We start from the raw sequence: 13,888 nt of genomic DNA, 5'->3' as shown, positions 1-13,888 counted from the left end.
AATTTTATAAGTCTATCCTATTAGCTGACTATATCAGTCAAAAATAATCTCGTAACCTTAATCAATATATCCACAATGATTTAAATAATATTTTGTCTCCATTCCGTGTATTTGGAATCCCCAAACAAAAATATTTGAGGTAACTGCCTCCATTCTAGATTGACTCCAAAAATTCAATTGTTAATGATTTTCTAAAATTATAGTTATCCTCAACAAAACAATGGAGATAGTTAACTACGTCATTCTTTTCCTTTAATTATATATCACCCAATAATAATATTACACAATTTCCATTTCCACCATTTCTAATAAAAATATACCTTAAACTCTAATGATTGATAAGTATTGATATTTCTCGCAATGTGATGACATAATCCCAATAAAATCAACTCCAAATCATGTTTTAATCATGCCTCTTCAACAACCTATCATATAATTCATAATTCATCATTTTACTTCAGAGCACTTTCTAACCTTAACATAATCCATTACGATAAATCATTATCGTGAATCAATCACTCATCATCTTTAAATATAAGAGCAAATATTTCCTCAAAATTTCCTGATAGCAAAACTTTTGACATTTCTATACCCATACAAATTTTGTTCTTTCTTTCTATAAAGAGACAATAATAACATTTAATCCATGACAATCTATACTCTTATTCCATAAATGGGTCGTTGGTCTACCATCAATGCATAATCCATCTTGTATATCGCATAAAGACCTTTAATTGGGGTAATGTAACCTAAAGATACTGTCCCACAATTGAATAAAATTACATTCAATAATCACCCTAAACTTCAAATTATTCGACATATCATCCATATGAATTCGCAAACAGATCTCAATAAACATGGAATACTTTATACCTGAAGTCCAAAAATACAATTGAAAATTACCCAAAAATTACATCACTTAAAATTTATTAAATTCATCTTAACTTCAAAATTTAACTCAACGTTTCCAAATTGTATGGAATATAACACAATACTCCAACAAATGGTCTAAAAAAAATTAATTAACTTACTAACTCAAATCTTCCATCACATTATTTTGCTATAGGACATTCATTACATTCATTTACATGCTATTCACCATATCATGTTGTAATCATGTAACATCATCACATACTTATGGCCATACCATATCTCTTCCAACTTTTATTTATATCAATTTTTCCTTAAGATCACAAAATAATAACCTTCATATTTACCATGTGAACCTTTCATACCTCAATATACCACCAAGATTTCATATGTTAATTTTCTAATCTAAGTAAATTCCAACTCTACAATTCTCTACTCCTTTTTATTTCTCGATTCACATAAACATACCTAAATGCACATATCCATTTAATTATATTTCTTAAGCAACAAATAATCTCGCAATCGGTAATCATAATAAAGTTCATCCATATTTTTCTCACATTCCTTGTAATCTAACCACTCATAAATAATCAAAATAAGTGGAATTACCGTTAATTTTCTTGATGCCTAAAATACACAATAACACATTGTCATTTATCAATCAACAAATTATCATTTGTCTTTCACAATTTCTTATCATATAGTATAAATATACACCATTGTAGTTTCTATTATTATCCCATATAAGTGACCACAAAATTTTGATAACGCCACTAATCATTTAGTTTCCCAAAATAATTGAAATTCCTCACCTAATTATCACCATTTACACATATAATATCGTTTTCACTGTTACTATAGTACAAGCTAGAACTAGGGATTTTCCAAGTGTATATTAAAAACCACGAAATTCTACACAAAGATTGGTACTTAAATGGTTGTACCCTATCACTTTGAATACCTATATATAAACAACATGTAAAATCATTAAAATCTATTCAACTCTTAATAGGTTAAATACACCACAATTTCAATCCAACAACTAATAACTCTTTCCACCAATCGGATCATTGCAACTATCATATTTATATACTAGTCTTTTCTGGATCTGTTAAAAAAAAAATTTCTATCATTTTTTGGTTCCATACATTCGAGCTAGAGAGCTTGTGATTTCTGCCACCACGAAATGTGAACATACCCACTGAACATGCATGAATCATAAAAATTTTTAAAATCATGCTCTAATACCACTTTGACACGACCCGTCCCGAATCACCCTAGTGGACCCGAAATGTGACGTGCGCCGATGATAGATGTTAACTAGATTTTAAATCTATCACCAAGGCTGACTATGAGTTATTTCAAAACAAAAGGAACAAAATCAATTGCTTATGTAAAATATAATGTGATGGGCCCAAAATATTTACTTTGTGCTTCATCAAAATGAGTTATAACACTCAACATGTCGTGTGGCTCTTGTTTCGAAATCATTAGGCTCTTCCAACTAAGAATGATTAATTTTCACCTATAGGAAAAATCGTGGAAAAATATATGAGTTGATAGCTCAGTGAGTGGAGAAGTTCAAAATAAATATACTTTTTCATTTATACATTTTTATTGAAAATCAAATTCATACCATTTGATAATTCACAAGCTACCATCATGTAATTATAGCCAAAAAGTGAAATATTCACATAATGTCATAAAAATATCATCTTAAAATCATGATATAACATCAGCTGATAACCATGTTATAATCTCATCACATTAAACGTGCTGAAAAATTCACCAAAAATGTACCCTCTGACTAAATTATGTAATCCGCCCCTCGGGCTAAGAACTTTCACCACGGGCCTTTGGCCCCTCTATGAACGAAAATCGGTCTCAAAGACCTCTCAAAATTAATTCTAGAACACGGCCAATGCCCCTCAATGAACTATATATACACGGTCGAGACCCCTTCATCCTCGGTCCATGACCCCTTAGTGTAGTATAGAACACGGCCAAGGCCCCTCAGTGAACTAGAAGAAATATATAATCACGGGTACTTTTCTGGTCGATCTCAAAATCATATCTCATATTCCAATTCACAGTGTAACGTATACAATCTTTGAAATCCCATATGTATCATAATAAAAGATATTTCTATAAAAATCATGTAATTCGAACACATAATTGCATATAATTGCACATACTTTAACAAAAAACTTAATTTATAAATACTTTAAAAATATTTATATTTTTTCACTCACAGAACTATGTACGCCAAAATCAATTCGATTGGTACGCTGTCTCGATATCCGTATCACCGCCTGAAGTATAATATAATTTTTAAATAAACAATTAATTATTTTAAATAATTTCAATAATTAAATAGACGATACCCAAACTTAATCATTTCACGTTTGGGCGATTTCTACAGTCTCTTTAATAACTAAAATTAGTTTTTCTTTCATCTTACTCAATTTCATATTTTAGTATTCTTAACCCCTTCAATAAAATTGAATTTAGTCTAACAATATAACAACTATAAAATCAAACATAACTTAACAATAAGTAACTTTTTACTTACATTTCAAAATTGAGGAATTCAAACCTAATAATGTAGACCACTTAATTCCTAACACATTGAAAAAAAATTTCTATTTTTTTTTCTTCTTCCCTTTTTTTTTTCCTTTCTCTTTTCTTTCTTCTCTTCCTCTTTTTCTCTTTCTTTCTCTCCATTTTCGTTCTCTGCTTCTCTCCAAGTAAATGAAATGGATTTGTTTTTTGTTGGGTAATGGATTAGTTTGAGTTTGGTGGATATATATATTTTATATATATCCACCACAATCTGTTCCATTATATCTTTATATTTTTTTATTTTTTCTTTTGCTTGACACTGTTGACTTTTCCTTTTTCCTTTTTTTTTTTTTAAAAACTAGATTAAGGTATTACAGATTCGGCCTTCAACCCGAACATGAAAGTTACTCCATTTTGAGTCCCGAACATGGTTCCATCAATGGTTTCTTGAACGAGCAATCCCATTGCTTGTTTCACTTGCTTTGCCCTTGATCGCGTCATTTACCCGTCATCGACTATCAACGGATCTCGTCTCGCCTTCGTCGGACTTGACTCCTGGATCATATCAATATACGTACAAGTTTATTTCATTCTAACATAGTATCATAGCAGGGATTTCTTCCTGCTGCTTTTTCGTTTCTGAGATTAATTCATCCTCCTTTTTTGCGTTTTGCTCAAATGAAAGCAGATCTCTGATTTCTTCTATTTTAGCATAATTTTGGAAAGTGTTATTCCAGGCAAAGGTTAAGTTCTTGTCTTCAGAAAATGGCGGCAACAACATCAAAATTCGTCCTTGATTCTTTGCAATAAAATTTCTCCTCTTTCATATTTTGGTTCTCTGAACTTTCAGAGATCTTTATGGATAGTCAGAGCCTCCACTATTTCTTGTTTCTCCAAATTTCTTGCCTTTTTTTGCTGAATTGACTGAATTGGAGAAGATAGTGGAGAGACAAGGTTTACATCTTCAAGCCCACTTATTTGAGACTTTTCCCACGTGTCTGTCAACAATCACTTTATTGTCCTGATTTATTGGGCTGGTTTTGGGCCATGAGAACTTGAGTCATTTTTTTGGCTTGAATTATTTCTGTGGTCTTTCTTCTTACTGCATTATTGCCTCTGCCTATTCTTTTGGGACATTTATTGGAAAATGACCAAGAAATCTATTAATAAAATGGTTCCAGTGATATCCAAGCTCGATAGTATGGCTTTTCTTGGGACCAATTACACTGAATCTTATACCAGTTGGATTCTTGATTCAGGAGCAATAGACCACATGACATATGATGCCGGCAATTTTTCGGAACGATCTTCTCCTCGGCATACTAGCATTGCTAATGCTAATGGAGACATATCTCTAGTAAAAGGGGCTGGTACAGTGAGAATATCACCCGCCCTTTCCTTGACTAATACTCTTCTAGTGCCATCATTGTCACATAAATTATTGTCAGTGAGCCAAATCACGAAGGAGTTAAATTGTGCTGTTCTAATTTATCCTACATTTTGTCTTATTCAGGATATTCTCACCAAGGAGATAATTGGGCATGGTACTAAAAAATGGGGGCTATACTATATGAAAGATTTTGGCATCGGTCGAGCTAATCATGCAAGCACTAGTAGTGATCAAAACAAGGCGAACATTTGGCTGTGGCATCGTCGGTTTGGAAATCCTCCATTTAGTTATCTAAAACATGTTTTTCCTACTTTATTTTCGAGTTTGTCAAATTTGGATTTTAAATGCGAGACCTGCATCTTAGCTAAGAGTCATCGTGCTACTTATCCCTTGAGTTTGAATAAGAGTCGGATACCTTTTGAGTTGATTCATTCTGATGTGTGGGGACAATCTCTCAAATCTACTATATCCGGTGTTCGATGGTTTGTGATTTTTGTAGATGATTGCACTCCGATGACATGGTTATATCTGATGAAAAATAAAGATGAAGTTTTTTCTATTTTTCGCTCATTTCATGAGATGGTTAAAACCCAGTTCTCTACTACTATTCGCATATTTCGTTCTAATAATAGTGGCGAGTATGTAAATCGAGAATTTCGCAATTATTTTACCCACCATGGCTTGCTTCATGAAATCTCGTGCCCTTAAACACCACAGCAAAATGGCATTGCCGAAAGGAAAAATTGGCATATTTTGGAGACTGCTCGCACGCTTCTCCTTGGAGGTGGAGTACCTATTCAGTTTTGGACCGATGCTGTCACTACGGCGGTTCACCTTATTAACCAAATGCCTTCTAAGGCATTTGAGCTTCAGACTCCTCTCCAGGCTCTATCCACTACCATTTCTCTACCTACAACTTTAATGCTTTCGCTACGAGTGTTTGGTTGCGTCATTTTTTTTCACTTATACAAGAATCAACACACCAAACTTGATCCTTGTGCTGTTCGATGTCTATTTTTGGGATATGGTCCACATCAAAAAGGATACCGGTGCTATGATCCGACTACTCATCGCACCTATGTGACGATGGACGTCACTTTCTTGGAATCAGAGAAATTTTTCTCTTTTGTCACATCCACTTCTCCTTTTCAGGGGGAGCCTATGAGTGAAGAGTTGAATTGGTTGAGGTTTGATTGGCCAGGATTTAATGAGCCTACTATCTCTATACCTGATATAGAGATTGGTATTCTACCATCAGGATTTGAGGAGACCAATGATGAAACTAGTAAGAAACAGCAGACCTGTGAAGTAGAAGCAGTACCTCCTTCTTGCCCCACAGTATCTACAAACCCATCTCCTGAGAATACTCCTGAGGTAAGTTCCCTAGACTCTCCAAGTACACCTCTATTAGCTAATGATACTCTTGTGGGCTATGAATTACCATACAGGCATAACCGAGGTAAGCCTCCAGACAGATACTCTCCTGACATTGAAGGCCAGAGATCGAAGTATCCAATTACCAATTATGTATCTACGAAGAGGCTCCCTGAGCCCCTCAAGGCTTTCGCAAATGAACTATCCTCATGGAAAATTCCTACAAGTGTTGAAGAAGCGATGAAAGATCCTAAATGGGTCCAGGCTATGAAGGAGGAGATGGAGGCACTATTGAAAAATAAGACATGGATCATTGTCGCTCTACCTAAAAAGCAGAAGACAGTAGGGTGCAAGTGGGTGTTTTCAATTAAATACAAGGCAGATGGAACAATTGAGTGGTACAAGGTGAGACTTGTAGCAAAGGGATTTACACAGACATACAGAGTTGACTATCAGGAGACCTTCTCACCCATAGCAAAACTAAACACGGTTAGAGTATTGTTGTCGCTTGCAACAAACCTTGATTGGCCTTTACACCAGTTCGCTGTGAAGAACCCTTTTCTGCATGGTGATTTAGAATAAGAAATTTATATGGATATTCCCCCAGGATATATGGCCAACACGGAAGGTAATGTTGTTTGCAAATTGCAAAGAACTCTATACGGCCTGAAACAATCACCTCGAGCTTGGTTTGGGAGATTCAGTACGGCAATGAGAAAGTATGGGTTCCAGCAAAGTAACTCTGATCACACCCTATTCTTGAAACATAGGCAGGGTAAAGTGATTGCTTTGATAGTCTATGTAGATGATATGATCATAACAGGAGACGATTCAGAAGAAATAGCGAAACTTCAAGAGCAGTTGGCATCTGAGTTTGAAATGAAGAACCTAGGAGGACTCAAATACTTTCTGGGAATTGAAGTTGCTAGATCAAAGCAAGGTATTTTCCTATTACAGAGAAAATATATTCTAGACCTTTTAACAGAGGTTGAATTGGTAGATTGTAAGCCTGTAGATACTCCAATAATTTCAAACCACAAACTTGGGGAATATCCCAACCAAGTACTGACAGACAAAGGGAGGTACCAACGATTGGTAGGAAAGCTTATTTATTTATCTCACACGCGGCCTGACATTGCGTATGCAATAAGTGTTGTAAGCCCATTTATGCACTGTCCGAGTGAAGATCATATGAGTGCTGTCATACAGATTTTAAGATATCTGAAGTCCTCCCCTGGAAAGGGGCTCATGTTTTCAAAAAATGACCACCTAAGGATAGAAGGATATACAGATGCAGATTGGGCAGGGAACATCATGGATAGGAAATCCACTTCAGGCTACTTCACCTTTGTTGGAGGAAACTTGGTTACTTGGAGAAGCAAGAAACAGAAGGTAGTTGCACTATCTAGTGTTGAAGCTGAATTTCGTGGAATGGCTAAAGGGCTATGTGAATTACTGTGGCTTAGAAGATTGTTAACGAAGATTGGCTTTGCTCCTAACTCTACAATGAATTTGTTTTGTGACAATAAGGCAGCAATTAATATCTCCCATAACCCCATACAGCATGATCGGACGAACCATGTGGAAGTAGATCGACATTTCATCAAACAAAACCTCGATACAAAGATCATCTAGTTTCCTTTTGTGAAGTCTGAAGACCAACTAGCAGATATTCTTACGAAGGTAGTATGCAGTAAAATATTTTACAACTCACTAGACAAGTTGGGACTCATTGACATATACGTACCAACTTCAGGGGGAGTGTTGGCGTGAGTTGTCATTGAAGGGAGGATCACATGCAAGAATCATGCAATGCAATCCCTTGATTATAGCTCAACGTCGAATCCACAATTGTAGCCTCAATGTTTGCAGTCCCTGTATAGCCTAGTTTTATCTATATATATGCACCAATATTGTAATAATATAGATGAATATACATACAAGTTTATTTCATTCTAACATTAGCTACTTTTGGCCTCCCGAGAAAAGCATATAAGAGGCGGCACGGGTCTCGAGCAAAGCTTTTCGATAACTTAAACAATTTTGATTTTCGTTTATTTATTGGCAATTGTATGATTCGCTCCATAATAACTGACGTGAATTTTAAGAAATACAAAGCGATCATAAAATTATAAAAAAAATGCCAAAATATTTAGAATATGGACATGTATCATAGTTTTTCGAGTACTATACTTTAACTTACATCCTCTCAAGGAGGCTCCTGCAGTTTTTGAATAAAAGAATAATTTTTTAAAAGAGGGTACGAAGAATAATAAAAGGGTGGCACTATTTACATCCACAAAAGTTATATATGTATTCATTCTATATCTGTCCCTATTGAAACTTTAAAATTTGAGAAAAATATATAGTATTCACATTCACATTAATTCCAATATCGTTCTTATTAAATTCGTTTATTCATTTAAACACTATACGTCCACACCAATTTTATATATCTATCCGATTCATTTTAAATTTCTATCCACACAGTTTTTATATATCTATACATCCACGTGTCAAGTCCTGGTAAGGTTCTTGAAGGGCTGTGGCGCAACTTGGTAGTGCGTTTGTTTTGGGTACAAAATGTCATGGGTTCAAATCCTATCATCCCTATCTACTGCTCCCGCTTCCTCAGCTCGAGGAATGCATTGTTGGAACTAGGTTGGAATGACAAGCAGCTCTAAATTCAGACCATTTTCTATTTATCTAATGTGAAAAGGCTATAGTTCGACCCAACCAATACCTAGAGGGGGGTGAATAGGTGTCTATGCGGAATTTAACAATTTAATTAAGTTATACAACAAGTCACATAAATTAAACGTTGTCCAGATTCATTCACATTATTTGACTACCTATGTTGAATTGCCGGTTGAATTGAAATTGACAGAAAGCAATAAATGACACAAAAATTGTTGACGGAGAAAACCCAACTGGGTAAAAACTTCGGGCACAAGTCAGTAGGGATTCACTATAGAAGACTCCAACTTACAGTACGCCAAACATGACTGTATCTAACAACACTCTGACCTCCTTACTGTATCAACCAAAGCTCTCCTGGATTCTACAGATCTGCGCCAAAATCCTGGCCTTGTATTTCTTCTATTTCCCGTGAATCAACAAGAACTCCAGTTCTTCAATCAACCTCCTTCCCGGATCTTCAATCAACTGATCTTCTGGAAGTAGTGAGGATTTTTGATAGGTTTTTTGTTTGAAAAGGTGTTTGATATTTTTTTTTCTTCAATGAATCATATGGTGAAGAGTTTTGCAATTGATCCTTTGGTAGAGAGGAACATATTGTGCTATGTGTTTTGCCAAAGGTTGTTAATGAAAAGCGAAATTTTTGTTTATATAGTAGGTCGTTTTTGGTAGTATGGAGCGTTTAAAATTCGTGAGGAAGGAAAATTACCAAACATTCGATGACACTGTCGCTCGAGCGAAGTACCAGCGAAACTCTAGCGACGCACTCTCACTCGAGCGAAGTGGTGGCGAAACTCCAGCGACGCAGGTTCTGTTATTTAGGCTCGAACGAGGTCAGAGCAAACCTCTAGCACCAATCTTGCGCCATTTTCATCTTCAAAGCATCCAACTTTACCCTAGACCTATACATTAATTATTTCCAAATTGCAACACAAGTCCCTAAACTTTTGGACATTGACAAATTGGTCCTTGACTTTACAAACTCGACAAATTAGTCCTTTTGGTCACAGATTGGCAATTACAACATTTTCCTAACAAACTCCCCCTTTGGTATTCTATGACAAAATTACACAAGACGGTCAAGGACACAAAAAAAATGTAACTCCTAACGACCTATTCATTCAACCAAAGCAACTATCTCCTGTCGAACCTGTTTCCTGAAATATAGAAACTCAATACCAAGTGTAAATGCACGTGAAATGGAAACAGTAGATAAAACAAGGAATAGTGCATATGTAATTAACCAGATTAAGAAGCAATAGTAATGTAAGTCAAAAAAACACCAAAAACATACATCAATATTGCTAAAATATCAAAACTTAATCTAGTCATTAAATAGATATCAAACCACAGTTATATCACAGTTAATCCAATATATCACAGTTAAATTGAGATTAAACTATCTACTCCCCCTTTTTGTCACAAATGACAAAGGATCAAAAACTAAAACTAAAACTAAGAAGCAGCACCACCCGCACTCGGTGACTCATCACTAGTCTTGTCACTCGAGCTCTCATCCAATCGATCATGAATCCAACGCAACTGACGCTGACACACTGATAGAGCACGCTGAAATGAAGAAAGCTCAGCAGACTGATGCTCCGAAACAGCACGTAACTACGTGATCTCTGCCATCATACGAGCCTGCTGCGGCGACCAAAGTAGACATCTGACCCATAAGCGTCACCATAGGGTCAACAGGCAAGGAAGCCACCCCTGGAGCAGAAGTAGATGTCAAAGCAAAGGTAGCTAGAAACGAAACAGCTGAAGAAAAATTCGAACGAGGCAAAAGAAAGACACGGGAACCCCTAGTAAGAATATCAATAATAGGATCAAAGGGCTCCGAAAAATCAAAAACATCAACGGGCTCAGCCTAAGCGGCAGCATGAGCCGAAGAGGACGGGACATGGGATCGACTCTGGTGAATGGTTTGCTGTCCTATCGGGCGACCTATACGAGTAGAAGACCCCTCAGGGAAAGATGCACCAAGAGAAAGGACAACCTGATGAATCAAACAGGCATAAGGTAACCCTAAATGACCACTAGGAGTACGAAAAGAAGTTAGAATCTGCTGGCACACAAAAGTAGGAAGGTCGATAGTCCCTATAAAGTATGGAATATAGAAAATGAGCCCGTACCATCGATAAAGAAGAAGTATGGGCAACAGGCCACAGGTTTTTTGCACACGATGCACAACAAAACCTGTTGATCATTGGGTAATGAACCCATGGCCATAGCCGTAGGCCCCCCAGTAGACGGGGTGTTCAAAAGAGTCAATCGAACAAGGGCATCGGCCGGAAGAGAAGCAGGGAGAAGATAGGGATATGTCGGATGAGGAATCTGAGGTATACCTAACGCAAGAGCTACTACAGACGGAGTAACTCGAAAAAAATGACCTGTAAGAAAACTCCTAAACGACGACCCATCCACCTCATGAATATTAGCATAAAACTCTTGAACGAAGAGTGGAGGCAGTGGTGTAAGACCAACAAGAAGGGGCTCCCAACCCCGGGAAACAAAAATAGCGGCGACGTCAACAGGAAGGTCAGATAGAATTACCTCACACTCCATGAGAACGGGGCGTAAAGAGAATTGAGACGTGAAGACCTCCTGAGCTGTAGCAGAAATAAATCAGGATCTACTATAAGATGTCGATCCACTAGCGGGCTGTGCAGAGGTACGAGAGCACTTACGAGCCATCTGGCACATGCAGAGATGAAAAGAATAAGCATAATGTGAAATGCACGCATCACGATGCAACATGATATGAGAAGATGCACACACGGAAACACATATGATCCAATCACATAAACATGAATGAAAACACACACGGCATGCAACGACACTCAAACAAGTAGGAAAGAAACGAAGGAAAAGAAGGAAATAAAAAAATCAAAAGAAACCAAATAAGCATAAAAGTGAACTTTTATCGAACACGTGGCGTACGTGACTTTGGCACCAAATTCCAAGCACATACGAGACCCAATCACAAATCCAAACACATCCATAAAAACTACATGCTATAGACTTCACAATCAAACAAACCACACATCAAACGAATCAACGAGGTGCAAGAACTACATTGATGAACATGGACCAAAAACTTAAAAAATGTGAAGAAAACCATAGGAATGCACTATAATTTGGGAAATGGAAAGCAATACTTGATGCAAAAACATGTGTACAAGCAAGATGTAATGCCAAATAACACAAATCAACACAATGATCAAGAAAAGAAATCAAACAAACCAAAAAAAATTGAAAGCAAAGAAAGTTGGGAATTACCTAAAGATTTTGCCAAGAAGTCAGTGTTTCAGACCCAAGATTGTGTTAAAGATGTCGAATTGAGGCCAAAAATGAATTAGGAGTGAATAATTTCGATGGAAGAAGAAAAGAATTGAAGGAGGAGGAAAACAAATGATGAAATGTGCGAAAAATTGAAACAGCCATATTTTAAATATATATGTCGCTCGAGCGAGACCGGGGCAAAACTCGAGCGACATCCTTTCTGCTTTTGTCGCTCGAGCGAAGTCCAGGCGAGACTCGAGCGAAAATGAAATGTCAAACATAGCACCAAACATTTGAAATTTATGAAAAGTAGCACAATTTTGGAAACTAACGAAAATAGGTCCAAAAACTTTTATTTTTATTTTCAGTTGTATGTATTATTATTATTTTTTGTTTTTGTAAAGACAAACTAAAAAATCGATGATAAAGCATGTACCCAAATATGTAGACGATACGAATAATATGCACAAACTCACAAACCCGACATTCAGAGCATGTAGACAAATCTTAAGTCCACACATAGTTCAAAATCCCATGAAGTAAATTTTATACAAAACATCAGCGTGAAATGTGCCACGTAGTCCGTGCAAGTTAGACTCAAAACCTTAAATTAGTGAGAAAGGACACGTTAAAAATAACTGTAAAAGAGTGTATATTGACCAAGTGCCAGTTAAATCCAATTCCATGAGGACCTATATCAAACAGTATAATTGTCACAATTTTATGCCTCCTAACTGTATGCCATTTTTTTATTATATATATATATATATATAACATAAGAACTTAGGTGCAATCCTATCTTCATTAGGCGACAGAAATGACCCATGTAACGAACTTTGGGCCGGTGACTCCTAAGCCAGACGACTATAGGGCACCAGGTTAGAAACCCCTAAAGCTTAATTGTTCGAGTCAAATAGGCTCCGAAGACAGAAATGAGTTCAAAGAATAATGTAGAAAATGGGGAAAGACAATATTGATTAGGTTACACTCGTCACAGATCAAGTCAAATGGACAAACAACCCCAATCACAGAAGAATACCATCCCAAGTCTCACCCATGCGGTCAAGACCCACCTACAGGACTACAGTGTGTGCTATGCGAAAATTCATGACGAGCCGTATACTAAGAACTCCACAGAAAGTGAGAATTACGATGAAACCTCAGACTCGTACACATGATGAAAAATAGAGTTTGATCCTGAATGCAAACATCATAACGTCATACACGATGCACACAAAAAATTTATTTATTTATTTTATTTATTTTTTAATTTTTTTTTTAATTTTAAATTTCAAATGCAAACTTAATACTCAAAATAAAAACAAAAAAAAAACTAACAAACAAAATGCACCACACACACATTTATCACATACAAGATATGAAATGAATAAGTGCAAATATGATAAATGCATAAATATGCATGAATTCATGATCAAATAGGCAAAAAAATACCAACAGCCGTCCGAAGCGACTCAAACCTCATCCCATCTAGTGGTTTCGTAAGTAGATCGGCTAATTGGTTGTCAGTAGAAACATGATCTAAGGAGACAACTTGTGTTTCAACAAGTTCACGAATAAAATGATGTCGTATGTCAATATGTTTTGTTCGAGAATGTTGAATGGGATTCTTAGAAATATTTATAGCACTGGTATTATCACAGAAAACGGTCATGGTCCCTTGATTAATCCCATAATCACTCAGCATCT

The sequence above is a fragment of the Olea europaea genome, unplaced genomic scaffold (genome assembly GCF_002742605.1).
Source record: "Olea europaea var. sylvestris unplaced genomic scaffold, O_europaea_v1 scaffold2027, whole genome shotgun sequence".
Taxonomy (NCBI): domain Eukaryota; kingdom Viridiplantae; phylum Streptophyta; class Magnoliopsida; order Lamiales; family Oleaceae; genus Olea; species Olea europaea.
Note: the sequence above shows the minus strand (reverse complement) of the source record.